The sequence below is a fragment of the Dermacentor variabilis genome, chromosome 3 (genome assembly GCF_050947875.1).
Source record: "Dermacentor variabilis isolate Ectoservices chromosome 3, ASM5094787v1, whole genome shotgun sequence".
Taxonomy (NCBI): Eukaryota; Metazoa; Arthropoda; class Arachnida; order Ixodida; family Ixodidae; genus Dermacentor; species Dermacentor variabilis.
Genome location: NC_134570.1, coordinates 122,573,298 through 122,594,921, shown reverse-complemented (window position 1 = coordinate 122,594,921; position 21,624 = coordinate 122,573,298).

Sequence of the window (21,624 nt, the reverse complement as noted above, 5' to 3'; positions counted from 1 at the left end):
ACGGAGGGTCCTAACTGCCCGTATGTAATGCAGCATCTATCTAGTTCGTCAACTTGTCTCCGCCTGTAAATTAACGAGAGCAATATTACTTAAGGATTCAGGTAGCGATATTAAACGACTCACCGGTACTGCTGTCCTCAGTCGCCGAATACGGTTCCCATTTCGATGCAGACGCATGGCTTACGACCGAAACGCAGCTTTCGGGCTTACATGTCCACTTGCAAACACGTCACTTCACCCCAAGTTAAGTAACGCGAGGCATAGAATCGCAATAAACTAATTTTAGCAACAAAGAAGCAACCAGTCCAAGTGTACGAACGAATGAATCCGTGCCACCATGCACTCGAAAAAAAAAAATTTTGAATCCAGGTTTGAATCCAAATTTTGAAGCATCGCCCCCCACACTCTCACGTGGTTCCCCGCTCACATGGGATCCATCATGGGAGGCCCCACAAACCTCAACGAGCTGGCCCACTCCAAGGCGCGAGGTCTCGCTTTCCGCGACCATGGAGAACTCCAACGCCGGCCCGCAGTGGTGGAGAATAGAGATCAACCGACCACATACAACGAAATTGCGCAGCACTTTTATCTCGGCAGGAGAGACTTTCCCCTTCCCCACAAGAAGTTAAATAGAGCGCAGGCATTGACCCTCAGATTATTGCAAACAGGTTCATATCCCAACCCGGCTTTATTCCACAAAATTTATCCCGACACCTATGCCACTAGTTCTTGCAGGCACTGCAATGACATCGCTAGCCTAGACCATATGCTCTGGCGTTGCCCCTCGTTACGAGGCACGGAACAAATCAATGTGGACAAGTGGCTCTCCGCTATCAAGAGCCCCGATGCCGGGGCGCAACTATGGGCTGTCCAGAGGGCCCACGATGCGGCGGTCGGGCAAGGCCTGACTGTCCCAACGTGGGAGCGGCCCGCAGCGCGCTGAGTCGCGTACCTCAGGACCTTATTAAAGTTTTGCATCCATCCATCCAATCCAGGTGAGGGGTCACGTGGAAGATCGATGATGCTGAACGCTATTTGCGTTTATAATGACAAAAACAGTAAACCTACTTATGAAAACTACAGTAGCTAATTAGCAGAGATAATTTTATGGCTTATGTAATAAACATGCTTCGCTAACTGTAGAAGAAAGTTTGTAAAACAAAAGTGCGCTTATTACGGCGCCCCTAGCGGGAGATATTGAAACTAACTCGGGAATCCCTTGAGGTGTTCTACTATGCTTGTTTAATAGCAGCGGCGCGCGGTCGATTTTTTCGCTCTCTGTGGCCATTTCTTGAACTTGAGAGTGTGCGGGGCCGGAGAGGTTCCGTCGAGATGCGCAGAGCAGTGCCATCTGGTGGCAAAACCAAAAACTAAAATGCCGCGTCACTTACCTGAACTCTGATTGGCGGACGCGCCGCGCTACGCGTATTTTTTTTATTAACTCCGAGCAGCAGCACGCGGTGGCACGAGTTCGTGACGGATCATGCTGGGCACGCGTCAAAATGACCCTCGCGTCCCACCATCCACGCGTCAATCGCGCTTGAATTCGCGCCATGCGGTTCCGCCTTTACACTACCTACACCTGAACAGCTGATAAACATTGTAGATTCAAAACATGTTTGTTGACTTTGTGCTCAAGTCGTATCGCAACTTAAAGGGACCCTGAAATGATTTTGACGAATTTGTACAAACGTACGGAGTCGTTAGAGTAGGTCCTTCTGATCATTAATTCACGCATCTAAGTGCTCCGCGTGAAGCGTGTAATTTATTACAAGGGTTTAAAAATGTACATCGCTGCCGATCGCAGCACATTGTGCGGCGGAATTTTCAGCCGCCCCTACCCAAATGAGGTAAATCCCCCATATGACGTCATTAGGGCAAGCTATCCGATTGGCTGCCCAGGGCGTGTCGTCAATAATTTTTCCACCTTTATGGCGAACAAACAATGTTCGTAATAGTTGGAATGTTAGTTAATTTGTTTCTATAAAAATAAAGTAACATAAAGAGAATGCACAAGAACAAGTTCTCACTACACTTAAGCACTTCCGGCACACAGCAAGCGTCGTCTGCTTGTGTTACGATGTACACCATTTTGACGAGAGCTTCGCGGTCAGAGTCGGTCTGTCTTTTCGGGAGCACTATGATTCGACTTTGTTGCGTTGTGGACTGTAAACGTAGCGACTGGCAATATGTCAAGCTGCGATATCGTGTCCTTCTGCAAGGCCGCAGACGTGTGAACTGGCTGCTGGTCATCGGACGGCCGCTATCAATCGGCGCCAAGATTTGCGCCTTTGCGGCCGTCACTTTACACCAGAAGATTACTAACGCATTAGCGTTTCGCGAGTCCGGTATTTGGGCAAGGGACAGCGTCTGGCCGCTTTACTGTGCCGTTTAACGGGATGAGCAGAAGCGCAAATGTTAATGGTCTGCATGGTGCAGCCACCTGGTGGCACAGAGCTCAACCATACATTGTAGCAGTAACGAAATGTATTCTTCTTTGCTGCTGGTTTAAATTTTTCGCAGCAGTGCAATCATCAACACGTTGTTCTTGTTCTTGGTTAAGCGCAGCGCCAACAAGTGGCTGGACCGTGCAGACGATAAGGTCGCTCACGTACGTCTACGCTAAAGTTCCTTCATCAGCTTGAGTTTATGCCTTCAGGCATCTGCCGAAATGCCCTGCTTGCCTGTGGTTACCGGAATACGAGACAGGTTCCGCGCTTCGACAGACAGCTCGCAACGCACACTTGAGTATTAGCAATTGGAAGCACAGTTGGAAGGCTGCACACTTTCACAAGCCTACATGCAGCACCTTCTCTTGCCATGGCAAACGTCCCTCAGAAGACTGAAAGCGCGCTTTGAAGGCTTCTCGCACTGCTTTCACTCGGGCAGTGTGATTGTGACTTCCAGAAAATTGGATGTTCTTCAGCAGACCTCCAGTACACGGAGCATCTGATCTCCACCTGCCAGGAATTAACTGACCGTTCGGACCAATTCTTTCGACATCACTGTCGGAACAGTACTTAAAGCTATCGGAGCCTTCCAAATCAAGAGTCCTATGGTAGTTGTGTAGAAGTACTGTAGCCCACACAATGTGGTCAACAGTTTCTACAGCCGCTTGGATATCTTGACGGAGAATTCTCCATCTGTTTGCAAGAATACCAAAGGTGTTTTCGATGGTGCGCCTAGCTCGACTCAACCTGTAGTTAAATACCCTGCGCTCAGCATCAAGGCTGGAACTAGGGAACAGCCGCATAAGGTTTTCCATTAAAGGAAACGCCTCATCACCAACAAACACGTGAGGCAAGTTCACTGAAGAACCTGGTACCTTGCTTTCTGGGGGAATATTGAGCAGTCTGGCTTTCAGCTTCATTCCTAGTTGGCATTCAACAAATAGGCTTGCATCCCCACGCGGTCCACACTCGCCAATGTCCACCATCGTAAAGCGATACCTGGCATCACACACAGCCAGGAGGATTATGCTAAAACGTCTTTTGTAGTTATGAAAAATGGAACCTGAGTGCACTGTAGCTTCTATATAAACATGCTTCCCATCAACTGCGCCAATGTAATTAGGGAATTGCCACAGTGCCTCAAAATCCGTGGCTGTCTCCTTCCGCTGCGCTGTAGTTGGCATGGCTAGAAACATAGGCTCCAGAACCTGGCGTAAGGCCTGGTAGGTTTGCTTTATTACTAGGGTGGCTGTGGCTTCAGAGATGCGGTAAGACTTAGCGATGATCGACATGGTGGAGCCATGAGCAAGGTACCTGTAAAAAAAAAAGAATGGCAGAAGGGAGAAATATCCAAAAGACTGCAGAGCGAGCACTAAACTGCACACCATTTGCAATTACAAGAAGCAATAAAGCTGTTAGTTACCCTGTAGCTACAGAAAGTGTAGGCCACAGCATTCAAGGAATGCCACAAGAGAAAAGCATGGAAAAGCTAAAATTTATCCTCATGAGCTTGCAATTACTTGAAAAGTGTTCCTTGGTAGTATTAGCATAGCTAACTAAATATACCTGCCAAGCAGGGTGCAGGCAAGATGTTTCCAATTGTTTTATTCTGCTCCAGAAAGGCGTGATGAGGGGTGTGAAAACAGTGGTTTGTGAGATTTAACAGAACGCAAATTATATTAGTGGCTGGAGTGAATAGAATCAAATACTTTTGAGTAGTTTTTGACCACTTAACAACTATGACGACAAAACTAAGTTCACATCCTAGTGCCAATAATGTCGGTAAGCATCTTTTACATTACACGTTGAAGCCTTGGCTATAAACAGTACAAATGGAGTATTTCAAACAAATTAGTAGTTCACATACGTAAAACTTTGCCGAGCACAGTTGATTTTTATTGAAATAACTGTTTGAAAAATATTCATATTTGCGAATAATGAGTATTCTATGTGAACACCAAATTGAATACAATATTCTATTCTTTATCCTAAAGTTTCAGATATTTACACATTTTAATAACTCGTTGTTAGTGAATTCAATAAAACACAGCCTTATCTTTTGTGTTCCTTATAAAATAAGTTGGAGCATCACCTTCGAAATGTTGCAGTAGATGGATGTGAGTTTAATTTCTGCAATCAGACATCTTGCCATGGGAAGTTGACAGTCTAAAGAGTTGCAGATAAATTTAATCAAGGGAATTAATGCCTCGGGAAAATGAGCCCAAAGTCGTACTAGTTTTTTCTAAAGAATAGCTGCTAAAAAAATGTTTCTAAACGCAGGGTGAACGAAGCATTCTGTGCCAACTCTGAAAGATGTGGTTGTTCACTTGCTGTGATTCCAAGACATACAAGAAAAACGGAACTATGAAACAATACTGCACATATATATCTAAGATCATTGGTACCATTGCAATTAACGAAAAGGGCCAATTTCTGTCAACGTGTCAGCCCAAACATCCATAAAATAGGGAAAGCACAGCGCTCAGAGATTTTCCCCAAATGATATAGTTATAAAGGCCAGATTCTATTTATTATAATAACTCAGGCCAACGTTGTATTCTTAGGGAAGGAACATAAAAAAAAAACACGTGAAAGATTCTAGAAAAACTGGAGAAAATTAATGTGCCACATGAATGCGGCACCAACCCATGCGGCGCATGGTTCACCTAATAGTGCTGCATTTTGGGGAATAAATTCGTCCCTTTTGTTTGCAAAGTGAAACATATGCCTGCACGTCTGGAATTTACTCTTAGTATGTGGTGATAGCTTGATAGACTTGTACGGCACTGAATGCTAACCAATAAACATAGTGCCAGTGAGTACACTTCTCTTAATAAAGCACAACTAAAACGCTGTAATTTGATGTTAGCTGATATGCAACTGCTTCTTAGGCTGCCTCAAAAATGGGTTTGTGCTATTGTAGCCCTAGTGCCACAAAAGCCGTAAATGTATTAACACATGTCATAGTTATCTGGGCCCCCACCCCTTATTTTCCACTTGCTTTCCTTCCCTTGTGTAAACATCTCATTCTGAATAATTTGCTCCTGATTTGTGTTTATACGCACTTCTTGTAATGAAAGTTGTGACATGTGCGGTGCATTGGAATAAGCATTAAATAGCATGAAAACGACATGGAATTACAATAATGCTATTAAAGTTTAAAATCGAATGAACTGGTGGACTAAGCCTTTGCCTCTGACAGTGAGTTGTAATTTTTTCATTTAGGGTTTTTATGCCCAGAGAAAAAAATTCTACCTTTTTCACCCAAACAGTCATTTCTCTCGAAGGTCCCCAAACACAGTTTGAAGCATAGCAGTGTGACAGCATGTGCCAATATTATATCATCAATATCCTCAATTACGAAACACGTTAAACCGCCTTTAATCAAAGACGACGACAAAATGCGGCGAAAGGAAACATGTCAGTCAATAAATGTTAAATTGGTGCCGCGTACGATTCGTTTTATAAGTTTCATAGGAAACCTACCTCAACGTGAATGACCGTTTTTCGCCGGCTGACAATGTGTTGCAGGTGACTCTTTTTGGCCGTAGTAGCGGCTCCACCAGCGCCAGAAAACGGTCAAACCTGTGGTTACGAGATTTTGAAGTACTACATAGTGAAAGTCGCCCGATAAAAACATGCGGTGGCCAGAAGGGGGTGCAGTATGATGCCTGTCATTTATTTACAGTTACGGAGTAACGGACTACAAATGAAGCACTACTTAAGCGCACACTAGCCCCTGTTCTTTCATCAAATGTTGATGTTTCGTGCAAGCCTCGGAGTCACTTACACGTGCAGCAAGCATCGATAAATGAGCAAGAAAATGTAGAAGAGAGACCCTGGAATATAACGACTGCTTCAATACTGAGTGGCTCACCAACATATCGGTACGTTCCTTTGTAGCATTTTTTACGATACGCCGAATTGACGCGACCAAATAAGCGCACGCACACAATGCAAGCGCAGGTAAAAAAAAAACAAACTGCAAAATGCGTATTTACCTTTTGACAGACATCCGTTTGTACTCGAAGTACTGGTCGTCTTGACAACGCATTTCTTGCACCAGAGTGAAATATTCGCTCAACTGACGTCTTTGTTTCAAGATTCGTCGGATGGGTTTGCGTTTGCGCTTCGACTGCTCGCTGAGTATGCCTGCAGCCACCATCAAAGATACCCGCAGCCAGTCTACCCTAGAGGCTTTGGACATGTATTTGAGCAAAAAATCTGCTGTTTTATCCCTCACCTGGTAATTAATGGGAGCCGTGTCTGTCAAGAGGAACAGGTGCAGTAAAGTTTCGTTCGTTCTCTGTCCTCGCTTCACCGCTGGAACTTGAAGCTTCTAGGACGATGATCGGCAGTTGTTGAACAAACGCAGGCAGGAAGCGATGAGATCAGATGTACAAGAAATATTTATAGGTAAACTTTTCTATATACATGGCAGGTAAAACAAATGCATTATAAACTTGAACAATTGAGAAACAAAGTCTCACTCTTCGACTGTCTCAATGACTGTTAGAGCCCAGACTCGTTTTAACGCACATAATACGGAGGCTCACTGATCTATCAGCAATCCTGATTTCAGCCAAGTCTGAGGGACAGCATGTCGTCCCGATTTTTATAGCCCAATTACACAAAGAAAAAAAAGGCGGTAGGGGCCGTTGGCCCGTCCCACAGGTTCCGTTGCCAATCAGAGTCAACCGTTTGTTAAGCCACAACCCACAGGGATGGGCTTACTCTTCAAAATAAACATATTGGAAAACAAAGCTCTTTTCCTTCTTCCCTAAAACTCCGATGCCCTCTCATCTCTTCGTTGTTAGTGACGGGCTCAGCAAAACACGCCAGGCCCGAACAAGTTATCGCTAGGCCGCCTCAAATTCCAAGGGCGTCTCTGGGCCGCAACTGTCTCGGAAGCAGGGGCGTCGATACCATGTAGTGCGGCCGTACTCAAAGTTTGTCCGCGTGGGAGACTGATGGCCCTCCTTGTCCTTCAAACTTATTGTCTACAAGACAAAGTTCTCCGTGTGCGTGTTTCCAAGACGCCGTCGTCCGAACGCACTCTTTACGTGTGCACCGCATTCCTACAGCGTGCACTGTAAGCTGGCCTTCGGCACCACACAGGCAGTCGCACCCAACAACAAGGCGGGGAATTGCGTTCCGGCCGCGTAGAAGATTAGGTTCATGCTCACTGCATGCGGAACGGGGTCAGAGTTGCTAAGCCCTTCTTAACCTCGGCGGCGCCTCCAATTAGTCAGGCACTCGGGAGCCACACCCACAATACCTTGTACAGCGGTCTCTTTCAAGGCTGGTCTGCGTGGACTCGTGTGACCGTCGGCGGACTGCCAACACCGTGCGCACAATGCCGACTTCCCGGAATTGGCACTCGCCCTCCTGGCACCTGCCGCGACGCGTCACCCAACACCGCGCGCTGGCACCTGCCGCGACGCGTCACCCAACACCGCGCGGTGCCTGTGACCCCACATAACACAGCAACTGTCGCCCGGCTGACATGGGGGGAAGTGAACCCCCTCTCTATACACAAAGCACGTGGCCGATTCGTGACACTTAAGAACACGAACAATCAGAGCGACCTTACAGGTGCGTTATGTGTATCGCAGCCAATCAACCCAACCGCGCGGGCCGAAATGTTACCACGCCACTGATGCTGATGCCACAGGCGCTGCCGGGGAAAAGCAGCTGCCTGATGGTGATGGTCGTTGCCACTTGTATCGTGTCGCCGTAGCCTGTCCATGTGTGCAAACCGGAGTGAACACTAAAGAAAAACCGCGAACTAATAAAAAAATAACTAATGAGAAAGCGAACGTAATAACGAAATCCTGGCACGGCGCGAAATTTTGCTGGTCGCCAGCACACGAGACTGCCAACGCGCTGGTGCATGTTGCCAGTAGCTGGTTACCAGTGGCGTAGCCAGAAATTTTGTTGGGGGGGGGGGGGGCTCACGTTGCAGCTGGGCCTCTTTCTTAAGGAATTTTCAAAGGATCAAATACAGGAATAATCTCTGCTTTGTCATTGCCAAAGATGCTGCAAACGGATTCTTGAACGCTACGCACTGTCAAGACAAGTAAAATCTGTTTTTTCATAAAGTACTGTATTCGTATGTCCCGAAAATTTTGCCAGAAATAACTGATATCGATGCTTCCATGTTTTTCTTGTCTATTTAATCAGTAAAGATAACATCAGACGAACTTTGAACTATATCAGTTTGAAACCAGCAAAGCAGTGCATGCCGCTGATACGGAAAACGTGAAGGCCATGAAATAACAAGTTGAGGACAAATATTTCAATGAAACCTTGTCATTAAAGAACCTTGTTAACATTTTTGCTCATAAAACGGCCAGGGAAAAACCTCAATGACCTTGTCCTTCGTTCCAATGAGTTGCGCAGAAGCAGCTGTCACGGTCGTGTATTGTGAGTAATGGCACCAAAATTATAGTCGCAACAGAGAGCACCATATTTAGACAGCAGAAGTTCTGCAAAATGTGCATTAGAAATGCGAATATACAGTGGAATATACAAATTCGAAGGTACAGCTTAATAAAGGGCAAGAAAGTGTCACTGGAAACAAAGTTCACTGCATGTATACACACAAGCTTGCCACAAGATATTTAAATATGCCTATAAGTCTCAATAAACCTACGTATATAAGCAAAAGTCACTGTGTATAATGCGTCAAACAAGGCAAACAAACATGTTGCGCTATCACAGATAGTAAACTTTACGCACTGAAAGAAAGACGATCCAGGCAAGAAGAAAACTATGGCCGCTGAAATCGTGATATGTACTTGGACCATGCTGCGGTCGCGACAGCACCATATGGGTAGAATGATAGAGGAAACAGCAGAAATCAATACGAAAACTTGTATTTCAATTGCGTGCACACCGCACAGCGACAATTATTCTGGACACAAAATTAAAGGAATATGTTGCTTTGGTTCAAGAAAGAAGTAAAATCAGGTAGCTAAGAAGGAAAGAAAAGGACAAACGAAAGCCACAGATGATTCGGCAAGTTGAACTTCCCAATATCCGAGTGTTCATTTGAAAACGCCGCATGGGCCGTGCTTTCAATGAGCAACGTCGGTCAACATTGGCTATTGATGTCCTAGTTATTTTCACATTCGCATGATAATTTAGACCATGATGCTATCTGTTACAATAAACAGAAAAATTTTCTGCGTGTTTAAAAGCTAATGCAGTCGTACGTTTTCATAATTCCGCGTTTATGGAACGGAAGGAACCTAGCTTTTTACTTGCACGGATTTTTGCTTGTTTCGCCATCTAAAGGACTAACTTCATTCGGCGGGGAAGTTTAGCGAAGCGTTCAATGACTTCGATGACGTTGATGTCGACGTCTCTATGGGCGTATAGAAGCGCCAGCCCAACCATGCGTTCCTCAGACATTGTAGACGCAAGTAGGTCTTTAGTAATCTCATGCTTGAAAATGTTCTCTCTGAGCTGGCAGTGGTCACTGGAAGGGTGACTAGAATCTGTAGCAGTTTGTACACATTAGGATAGAACCTGCAGTCGCAATGAGAGAGGGCATCTGTTCCTGTGCTGGAGCACTGACTTGCTGCTTTGTTGGCCCACTTTGTCCACCATAGTCGCAGTTCTCCCAAAGCAGCACTCGCATACATGTCCTGCGCGAAAACTGTCAGGACATTTTCAGCTCCTTTTTCTCGATCATCTTGCATTGGAGGTATTGCGGATGGTACAATTACAGAAAAGTCCTTTAAGATTGTCCTGTGCTTTTCGAACCGTTGGTGTAACTGTGCTAATACGTGATCTATGAATGGAATGAACACAGTTCTGCGGAGATATTCCCCAGCATTTTCTGAGGGAATGCTCCCACGATCCTGCTGTCGGACTCTGGCTTGTCGGCAGGTGATTTCCACATCCAGTTTTTCTGCCAGTTCCTGCACTTGTGCAAAGATTTTCATCATTCGTATCTATCGTCGTTTTTTTTCGTAATTCGCATTTTGCTAAACTATTTTTCAAAACAGTGTAATTCGTACATTAATCAGTCACTTTCTTGCTAGCGGGCAGTTCAACTACGCTTGAAGCGACGCCTTGTTTGCGAACCATTCAGGAATCTTCCGATCGTGGCCCCCTGATGCGTGGATGCTGCTTCTGTACTGCCGGCTGGCTCGCGTTCAAAAAAAAATCCAAAATTGAATTACGTGCCCGACTGCTCTGTCCATAAAACCACGATCGCATATTTCAAGTCCCACTTATATTTCTATTCATGCCAACAACAACTGAATGATTATTTACATGATATGGTACATATCAGAACGATGGATCGACCAAGAAAATGAATATTTAAAATACTGAACAAGAAATAAAAAGAAAAAAAATACAAGCAAAAATAAGTTTTCACATTGCGGACGCAGCACCGGTGTGCGAGAGTGCGCGCGCGCCAGGTTCTTTTACGCAAAGGCGCAGGAATGAAACGGGCGAAGTCATTGTATTTCAATGAATGCTTCACGAAAGCTTCGCTTCGCATGGATTCCAGAATGTACTTTGGTTCTGTACAATTTTTCAGTCTGAGAAACCGCTTAACGTCCGTCGCGTAAGAATTCCCGAGTCTCTCCGCTATTGATAGCATCTATAGGAGTGGTGGCTTGCGGCGAGTACCGTGGCTCGCAGGGAAAATGGCCGGAGAGTGCGAGCTCCTTGCACGTCCAGAATGCAGGGTGCTTCGGCAAACTTGCTCCGAGGTTTGAAGACATTCGCGTGCCCGTTGCGAGAATGCAGTCAACATAATATTTGTCTGTTCTCTTCAGTAACTAACTTTTTTTTGCAATGAGCGTAGTTTATTAGTTACAGTAACAGAAAAGCCAAATTACAGCGCATTGTTTTAAACGCCCATTCTTCATTAGAGAGCTTTGAGCTTATCGAGCAATTTCAAAATATTTGTTATTTGAACATTGTTATATAGAACATTTGTTATTGAACATTTCTGCTGCTCTTTTCATTTTTCGCGACTGCAAAAAAAGAGAAGTGTTATCAGGATTTCCAAGTCTTTGCCCGAATATTAATCAAAATACAACATATGTTTTTGCTTCTTGTTCTGTATACTATTATTAATAATCATGTAAACATATACAAACACAACAAAGAGGAAGAATATATTATGTATATGTACACGAAACCACACGGCAGAAACGAGTTTTCGTACAACGCTGGAAATAGGACGGAGGACAAATGGGGTTTTTACATAACGAAAGTATCCCCACACAGACGAAAACAGGAAGAAAGAAAACTAAATGGCAAGCTTTAAAATTATTGCCGATATAAGCCAGAAACATGCTAAAATGAATATTTGTGCACAACCAATTCAATTACACTAAAGAGAAAACAGCTTTCGTTTTGAAACACGCACCTCACACCACTACCGAAACAGAAATGGCGTGATAAGATAAGGTCGGTATACTCGGAAACTGCTCTCCGGGGATGCCTCACTGGCTGCGAGACTGCAGAGTCGCAAGACATGGGTAGCCCCCAGGAGCGCAACCCAGTAGCCAAACTTCAAAGCAAAATCCTTGACAGTGTTCTAAAGTCAGCGCGTCCCAAGTTCCATGGAGTCAATCTCACTGTTGCCTTCTACTGTTGCGAAGTCGGGGGTCCGTGCGGCCAACGAAGTTTCCATCGATGGTGCAGTGCCAGGTGCCGGGAGAAAGGATTCCGAGCAACGTTCGAACGAGAATGAAGAAAAGGACATACAGTAGAATCTTGATAAACGGAAATCGGTTAAACGGAATCAACGCTTAAACGGAACAAACGCCTCGCAGTTGGTTGGTTTTGTATTAAGGCAATGTAATAAAAAACCCGTTAATCGGAACTGACCACCGTATAAACGGAACCGAAAATAGTCTCGAGACCGCAACTTGACGTTCACGCAGAGCCCGCATAGCTTGCTTTCTGTCACGGTGCGCTTGCTGTTAGGCTTAAGCCTTACATCCACTGTTTAGCGTCGTCTGCGACTTTTTGTCGCAAAGTCAGCACCTGATGGCAGCGCAGAAGCGACCTCACAATGCCCTTACGTTGGAAAGGAAGATAGAGATAATCAACGACTTCGAGAGTGGTCGCTTCAGAAAAACAGCGCTTGCGACAAAGCACGCCGTCCCCAAGACCAGCCTCACGAGGATACTTCAGGACAAGGATAAGCTGCGGCAGGCTTTCGAGACGTCACGCTTTGGCCCTCAACGAAAACGACTGCGGGTGGCCAACCACGAAGATCGCCTGCCTCGTCGGGACCAAGCAGTCTGGAACGGATTGCGAAATCCTGAACCTTCTCTCTAAACGAAACTCCTGATAAACGGAACATATTTTCCCGGTGCCTTGAGGTTCCGTTTAACGAGAATCCACTGTATATTAAAAAAAGGCACATGGTTGAGATTACAAAACCGCTCCAACTATCGGAGCACACTATCGTAGCGCCGTTGTCAGATGGGAAGAAGACTTGGCACCCGGAGGTGCTGCTTCCCAGAGCTATCATGTGCTCACCAACCCAGCACCATTCGGTACATTGACCCCCGCGCTCCCTCTATCCGGGCTGACAGGGGGGGTGGAGGGGGGGGCTTTGGTTCAGGCGAATGGTCCCTCCTGGACACGGGGGCTGCTGTGGTGAAGCACAACTGAGTTACTGCACTCAACACGCAAACAGCCATGTCGGTCTTACAGGACACAAGCCTGACTGACCCCCGGACTGCCTCCACACAAAATAGCTCAAGGCATACAACCATGGAGACCACCAAAGCCATCCGCGCTGCAGTGCGACCTTACGAGGGTGCGCCGCGCCCTGTTCCGGATCTGAGTTCCACTGAGCCAAATAAAACACCGTGGATCGACTGGTACATAAGGCCTAGTCGAATGACCTTAGGAGCATGCATCATAACTTAATAGACAGCTTTCCACCTAATTCATCAAAAATCACGGCAGGACGAGCCCACACTTCGAGAAACTTCTTGTCGCCCAAGCGATGCCGCTTCCGGGTGAAATGGAACTAGACCTCCTTCCGTGCTTTCGCAAGTACTTCGTAAAGGCCCTGCGCCCATCCCCTGAAAACAGCATCACAGCGTGCCAAGAAAACTTGGTATGATCACTCGACGAGAAGAAGCACGAACTGGTTGATCGCCTGTTTAGGCAAAGGGGGCAAAAGTCGAACAATCTGACATGGACCACCTGGGAGTTTAAAGAGAGTAGCAATCCTTTGGAGAAGAGGTGCAGGAAGCAAAACACTGCGTAAAGATATGAACCGAGTTCTCATGACCGCCACAAAAAGCGCACACTCTACGAGCCGGGTCGGCAGTGAAGGGCCTGTAACTCAACGGCAGGTACCTTCGCCCCAGGCGGTATATGAACGTAGCACGCCTAGAATCGAGGAAAGCGGCCGTAATGAGCTTCCAGGTTGACCTGTGGATGGACAGATCGTACCTTTGGCAATGCGGCGGAGACCTGGGGTGAGGATATCGACTAGTTGTTGGATTGGAGTAGAAACTACGTCGATGCGGGGGTGAACCTTGCGGAGGCATACCAGAGAATTGCCAGCCGTCGCATAAATGGTGGACGGTGAACCTGAGCGAGGCACGCAGTTGGAAAATGCGCTCTATGAAAACAAGCGGAGTCGGGTGCCAAGAAAAAAGGAAGTAACGCCTCGAGTCAAGAGCATATACGAGTGAAGAGCGACCTGGGTCCACCTGACGTAAAGTGCAGTAGCCACGATGCCCAGGTCGGGAATTCCAAGTCCTCCCTTATCCTTGGGCAACTTGAGCACCTGCCGAGCTACACAACGAGTTGGCCCTTCGGTGGAAGCGAAAGAGGTCCCTCTCCAAGATAAGCTTGGTTCGGGTTGGAACAGGAGACACACGTCGCATACGTTAGGAAGGAAAACAGAAGTGAGCGAAGAATTCACGATCGCGCAGTCAATGGGCATGACAACGCGCTGAATTACTGAATCGTGGTTTCAAGCTTCTCCTTAGTCTGCTGCCAGTTCTCAGGTGAAAGCCCCATCTGGTTCGAAATGGAAACCTAGAATGCGCAACCGCGTTTTCACGGGGAGACTATGAACGGGCTGCGGATTGGACGGAGTGGAGTTCACGTACATGGCTGCACTTTTCGATCTATTCAACTTTGCACCGCTTGCCTCGCAGTAACCGCCAATGACATCGAAGACGATTCAAGCTGATGCGTCGTCCGGAACGACAATGGACAGGTGATAAGCATAGACAAAGAGAGCAAACGGAGGGGAACCTGGTGGGAGGAGGACCCTGCCAATTCTGCTGTCACATGACAGCCTCTGCAGAAGCGGTTCAAAAGCGAGTACGTAGAGGGCAGGTGAGAGAGGGCCCCCTGTTGTACACCACGTGCCACAATGAACGCCTCCGAGACGCGGTCCCGTATGAGAACAGCAGCAGTCAGTCGAGAAGAGAAAGCTTCAACCATCTGTGGTAAACCGACACTAAATCCAGCCTCTTTCGGAACACGGAAAAGGTGCCTATTGCTAATGATGTCGAAAGCCTTCTCCTGATCGAAGGAGCAAAAAATACCTGGAAGCTTCCTGGTATTTGCCCACAGGAGAAGTCCCTCACTGCTAAACCGTGAAGCTGAGCGGAGCGCCCCCGGACACAGCATGCCTGGTATGGACCCAATCCAGTGTTGAGTACTGGCGTGAGTCGCATACACAGGCACTTTGCTATGAGCTTATAATGGCAGTTCAGAAGCGTGATTGGACACCATGCTCTAAGATCGGAGCTCCTCGACTTGTCCTTAGAAAGGAGTCATTAGCCCCTGTGGTTGAGACGCTGAGTCCCTTCACTGAGTAGCCTGTTCACCAACGATGTGAACGGCTTCCCTAACAGTGTCCAAAATTTAGCATAAAATTTGACTGTCAGACCATCGGATCCTGGACTGCGATTACGCTTCATAGACTTCAAAGCCGAAAATAGCTCGTCCTCATCTATGGCTGAGTCACATACTTGCGGCGGCTCATGTGGTGAAGCAAAAGGAAAGACAGCTGGAGAGGCAACTGGTTCGGCATACAAGGTCATGTAAAACTGCCTCGCCAGTGCAAGAACTCCATCTGGTGAATCGACTATGCTACCATTACTTGGATCTACTAGGGAAGAGAGACTTGTGTTCTTCCTTGAAAGATGCCTACGTAGGAAGTTTCTGCTGCACCACGCTTCCATCTCCCACAGCTCTGCTCGGGTTGTGGCGCTCAAGCCATCCCAGCGTCGCTGCAAGAGGATCCGAAGTTTCTTTCGGAGTGAGGCCAGCGCGGGGGCAACACCAGGCCCGCCGGACAGGGGCTTCGAGAGCAGGAGGATCGCGTCGGAGACGATTTTAATCTCCTCGCGCGCTTGACGCTTGCCCCAAGACCTGAAGCACTCTGACCTTCACGTCATGCCATTCTGTGCCACTTAGATTAGGTTTTTGTGAAGCGATCGAAACGGAATGGGTGATACCTGTGCGGTAGCCTGCCTGTCTTTTAGGAGACGTGGATTTAAGTGCCATGGTCTCTTTTCTTGCGATACTATGCTAGAATCGGCGAACTGAAGAATTAGGAAGCCGTGGTCGCTAAGAGCAGAAGGAATCAACCAAGAAGAATGCATACTGGACGCCAGTGACGACGAGATGTAAAAACGATCGATGCGGCTCTGCAGGCCCCTCCCTGTCCAAGTCATTCTTTACTGTCCAGGGTCAAGCACGCGCCAAGCATCAACCAGTCCCAGCCCGTCGACGAGCTCTCGCAGTACAACATTTCCACGCTTATCTTAAAATTTTGGAGTCCCTCTACGTGAGACGCGATCAACCTGTTCTAACACACAGTTGAAGTCGCCTACAAGAATTAGTCGAGAGGGACCTACCCAATAGGGTTCTAATGTAGCTAAAAACTGATCTCTAGACCGGGTTGGAACATAGACATTAACAATTCGAATGCGACAATCAAGATCCACCGACGAGATACGGCCCTCGGCATCCCTGGCATGACGAATAACAAGGCCGTCGGAATTCGGCATCAAAAGGATAGCCGTACCCCGGCTGCCGGACCTGCCATAACTCTAGAAAGACCTGGTGCGAAAAATCCTGTCGAAGTGGCTGATCAGGCCTAGCCAATGGATATAAGTTTCTTGGTGTTCGAGAATATCTACCATTTTGGATTTAGCCAAGTTGACAACCTCGAACTGTTTATAAGCTTGGGACAAACCTCAACAATTGAAAGTAGCTATAGTAAGAGAAGGAACCATATTAAGGGAGAGAAAATTTAGCAGAAAGCTAGTTAAATCAATAGAAACAAGAAAAAGCTAAAGCGCAGGCTAGTATTAATTTAACACTAGCCGCTGAAGACATATAAGCTAGAACTACTTATGAGAGACTCCGAACTTGGAGACCCCTCACTAGTAGAATTCTAGGATCTGTGATAGTTCGGAGCAGTCGCACCGAACCCCTTCGCAGTGCCGACAAGGAGTGGAATCCTCCGTGTCCGAAGGGACCTCATTATCAGAATCTGAAGGTTCCATGGCAATGCGCTTAGATTGAGGAGCGCCAAGCTCCGAGCCCTGGGACCCACCGTCATCCGAGCTAGACGCACGCTCCGCGGCCGTCTCCCTGGAAGCAGAGCCACCGCGGTGACCGCGCTGTTTTTCACGCTTATTGCTTGACCGACGAACAGCGCCGGTCGTGGCATTCAGCGGCTCCGACCCGCCAGAGGCCGCTAACAGCCGCGGAGGCGGGAACGACGTTCGCGTCAACCCCCTCGCACGTTGCCGTCACAGACGGGAGAGCGACCGCGGTGGCATCCACGGAATCATTGACGCATTCGCTGGCGCCGACCACGCTCAATGAAGCCCGACTGTCCTCGTCCTGCGAGGCAGCTACCGTGCTAGCTGCCCGCAAAGCAACCGCGTCATCAGCTGCAGGTTCCTGCTGGTCTGGCCTCGCGGTTACTGACGAGTAGGTGCGGACACTACACGCAGAGACCGCGTGGTCTCCGTCACATCGTAGACAAGCCGCGTCGAAGGCCTAGTGGCCGAACTGCTCGCAGCGCGCGCACTTCGGCTTGTCGCACGCGGTGGCGTGGTGACCTGCCGGGTTACACATACGGCACAACCTAACGACTCCCTCGTACTCGCACTGGACGACACGCTCACCTACACGAAGAAGGTTAGGAACGGGCCGCGCCATCTCTATCCGAATGCGCCGGTTCCCTGTGCCAATGGCAGGGAACCCGGGCACGCACTCTTCGTAGTTCCCGTGGACCTTTCCAAAGACCTCTAGCTCGAAACAAGAGCCTGGTCTGGAAGATCCGCAGGGTAGCCAAAAATCCCGACCATCTTCACACGAACTCCTCGATATTCAAATCGAACCTCGACATCTCGATCCTTGAAGGCGGGATCAGCTGAGAAGCGATCAACCGCAGCCTTACTCTTAAACGTGACTTTGAAATGGCCCGCGCCGAAATCCTGCACTGACTTTAAATCGTTCAACTTGAAGCGCTGCACAAACGCCTTACAAACGTCGACATTGGTCGTGCCTTCCGGAACACGACCACAGAAGGTGAGCGGACAAAGCCGTGAAGGGGCCACCATCGCGGTGATAAACACGTGGCGCCTGCGCCTAGCCGAAGTTAAGCTAACACTACAGCAATGTAGGAATCTAAAAACCTCAGCTAAACACTGGAAAAAACAGGAAAAGAAAGAGCCACCAGGGCACCTTACCAAATTGATGAACAGCGGGTTGGAGTCCTCAAGAATCCGCACCGTAACCTATCCAAACATTCCGGGAGGGGACCACGTAGAAGGGATCAGCAGTACTCGAAATCACAAACATCACATCACGCTGTTCAAGGCATCGAACAACATATCCATTCTTTCTACAAAGCTGAACATTAAAAGCAATGAAAGCCTCAGTTACCAAATACACATGTTGCTTAACACCATCGATGGAAACATTACTTTCATGTTACCGAGTTTTAGGTAATGGGCGGACTCATACATAGCGTGGTGACCTTCAAAGTTACACCTACGGCACAAACGAACGAGTCCCTCGTACTCGAAATAAACAACCCGCTCACCTACGCCGCGTAATCTGCATACGGATGCACCGGTTGACTGTACCAATGCCAGAATACCCCGGCACGCACTCTTCGGGTGATCCTTTTGGATCCTGCCAAAGAACTTCAGCTCGCTTAGGAGAGCCTGGTCTGGAAGATCTGCGGGGTAGCCAAAAACTCTAGCCATCTTCGAGCGAACACCTTGGTATTCGAACATAACTTCATCATCACGAACATTCTAAGCGGGTAAAACGCAATGGAAAAAAATTGTGTAAAAAATTAAAAATGGTACACTACGACATACACACATCCTTCACATAAGATAGCTCTCGGATTCTAACTTGACCATACGAGAAAACAATTCTGTACACCATCCCCGCAGGGGCGTCTGCGTCAGCAGGCGTTTGGTGTGTTGCGACACCACGTACCCGAGCACACGAGGGTTGGACCCTCCCGCGTGTAGCCGTGCGCGGCTTAGCCGTGTGCGGGGAAAAGGGGATCCTGGGGGTTGAGCTGAGGCCGGGTGTTTGGACCGTTCAGGCCCCCCGGCGGAGGCAACACACCTCTTTGGCCTCTGCTTCACGTAGACGGCACCCCCGGACTGACCCACCCGGGGGAAACCGGCAGTCGCCTTTTCCTGTCCTCCTCTCCAATCTTCGTCTTTCTCTCTCGCCTTTTTCATCTTTCCTGTCTTCTCTTCACTTCTGCTAACTTCCTAGTCTCCCGGCGGCAAGGGTTAACCTTGTGTAGCTAGCCAGCCTTGGTTATGCTGTATTTGGTTATAGCAGCGATGTACGGCTGGCGTTGGCAGGGTTTCTCTAGCAGGAACTCCTGTCACGTCCCCCTGTTGGGCTCCATGGTGGGTGGTCGGCATCGCGGCCGAAAACCCTAGTGTACTCATGGAAAACGCTTTTCCTAAACTCCCTGATCGCCCTCACAAACGAGGGCGCACCGAAGATCTCTTTCAGTTTTTCGGACGACAAGTCCAGAACTTCCCAGATATCATGTAATCCACTCAGAAAACCCAGCGAAACTAGTGCGTAACATTTCACCGTTCCTTGTTTCGAAGTCTTTAACTGAAGTTTTTGGAACAGGATATAAGGCGTCGAGAATGACAAGTGGTGATCTTCTCTTGGAGCTCCACGATAAGAATCAGTACGAGAAACTGCCGAAACTTGTCTCATTTGGGGAGACCGAAATAACAGTTACTCCGCACCGAACCATGAACACCACACGCGGCGTTGTCTCGGACGATGACATGCTAGAGCTCACTGAAGCTGAACTCTTGGAGGGTTTCAGTGAACAGAATGTCATAAATGTAAAGCGAATTAAGATCAGGAGAGACGGTAAAGAGATCAATACGAAACACCTGATACTCACTTTCGGTTCAAGTGTCCTCCCCGAGTCCGTCGAGGCCGGTTATATCAAACTTCGTGTTAGGCCATACGTGCCCAATCCTCTCAGATGCTTTAAGTGCCAAAGGTTCGGCCACAGTTCACAGAACTGTCGAGGCCGGCTGACATGTGCCAAGTGCAGTGACAAAGAACATTCCTCCGAAACGTGCCAGAACACTCCACATTGTGTCAACTGTGAGGGCGAGCATGCCGCATACTCGCGGTCCTGCCCGTCCTGGAAAAGAGAAAAAGAGATTGTCACAATCAAAGTCAAAGAAAATATATCTTTCAAGGAGGCACGTAGGCGGGTGTCATACCTGTCTAAGAGCAGCTTTGCCGATGTGGCGCGTAAGGGGGCAGCGTCACAACGGCCTCCGGCGGCTGTCCGACCCACAGGCAGTGAGTCGGCAGTTACGCCATCTGCCCCCGCGGCGGTTGCAGCTAGCGCTGCTCCGCCAACCGAGGAGAAGGGACCATCCACCCCGAAGGTGGGTGCAGCCGAGGCTGCCCCAACCTCTGAGGCCCCTTCCAGCGCTGGCAACGGCCAGCGCAGCCAAATCCCTCAGGGAGCCCCATCGACCTCTGGGCTGGTGGGCGCAGGGGTCTTGCCCTCCAAGGCGGGACTCCCTCTGAAAACCCCCGCAGGGGCGTCTGCGTCAGCAGGCGTTTGGTGTGTTGTGACACCACGTACCCGAGCACACGAGGGTTGGACCCTCCCGCGTGTAGCCGTGCGCGGCTTAGCCGTGTCTGGGGAAAGGGGGATCCTGGGGGTTGAGCCGATGCTGGGTGTCTGGACCTTTAAGGCCCCCCGGCGGACGCAACACACCCCTTTGGCCTCTGCTTCACATAGACGGCCCCCCCGGACTGACCCACCCGGGGGAAATCGGTAGTTGCCTTTTCCTGTCTCTCTCTCCCTCCAGCCTTCGTCTTTCTCTCACTTTTCATCTTTCCTGTCTTCTCCTTCCTTCCGCTTACTTCCATAGTTTCCAGGCAGCAAGGGTTAACCTTGTGTGATTAACCAACCTAGGTTATTTCATATTTGGTTATAGTGATGACGTACAGCTGGCGTTTACAGGACCTGTTCTTACAGTCTCTGTAGCGTCCCCTTGTAGGACTCCATGGTGGGTGGCTGGCGTTATTGCCGAAAATTCAATTCCTTTATGGCAACATCCTTCCCTCCACTTCCTGATCGCCCTCAGAAAAGAGGGCGCACCGATGATTTATTCCAGTTTTTTGGTCGACAAAAAGAATCCTTCCCTCGTTTTCATGTGATCCACACAGAAAAACCAGCGAAACAAGTCCGAACGATCTCCCCGTTCCTGGTATCTAAGACCCTTACCGAAGTTTTTGGCCCAGGTTATAAGGCGTCGAGGATGGCCAGCGGTGACCTCCTCTTGGAGCTCCGCGATCAGAAACAATTTGAGAAACTGCCTAAACTAGTATCATTTGGAGAGACCCATGTAGTAGTAACCCCGCACCGCACGATGAATACCAGCCGAGGCGTTGTCTCGGACGATGATTTGCTGGAGCTCACTGAGGCTGAACTCTTGGAGGGCTTCAGCGAACAAAATGTCATAAATGTCAAAAGAATCAAGATTAGGCGAGATGGAAAAGAAATCCAAACAAAACACCTGATACTCACTTTTAGCTCAAGTGTCCTCCCCGAGTCCATCGAGGCCGGTTACATCAAACTTCGTGTTAGGCCGTACGT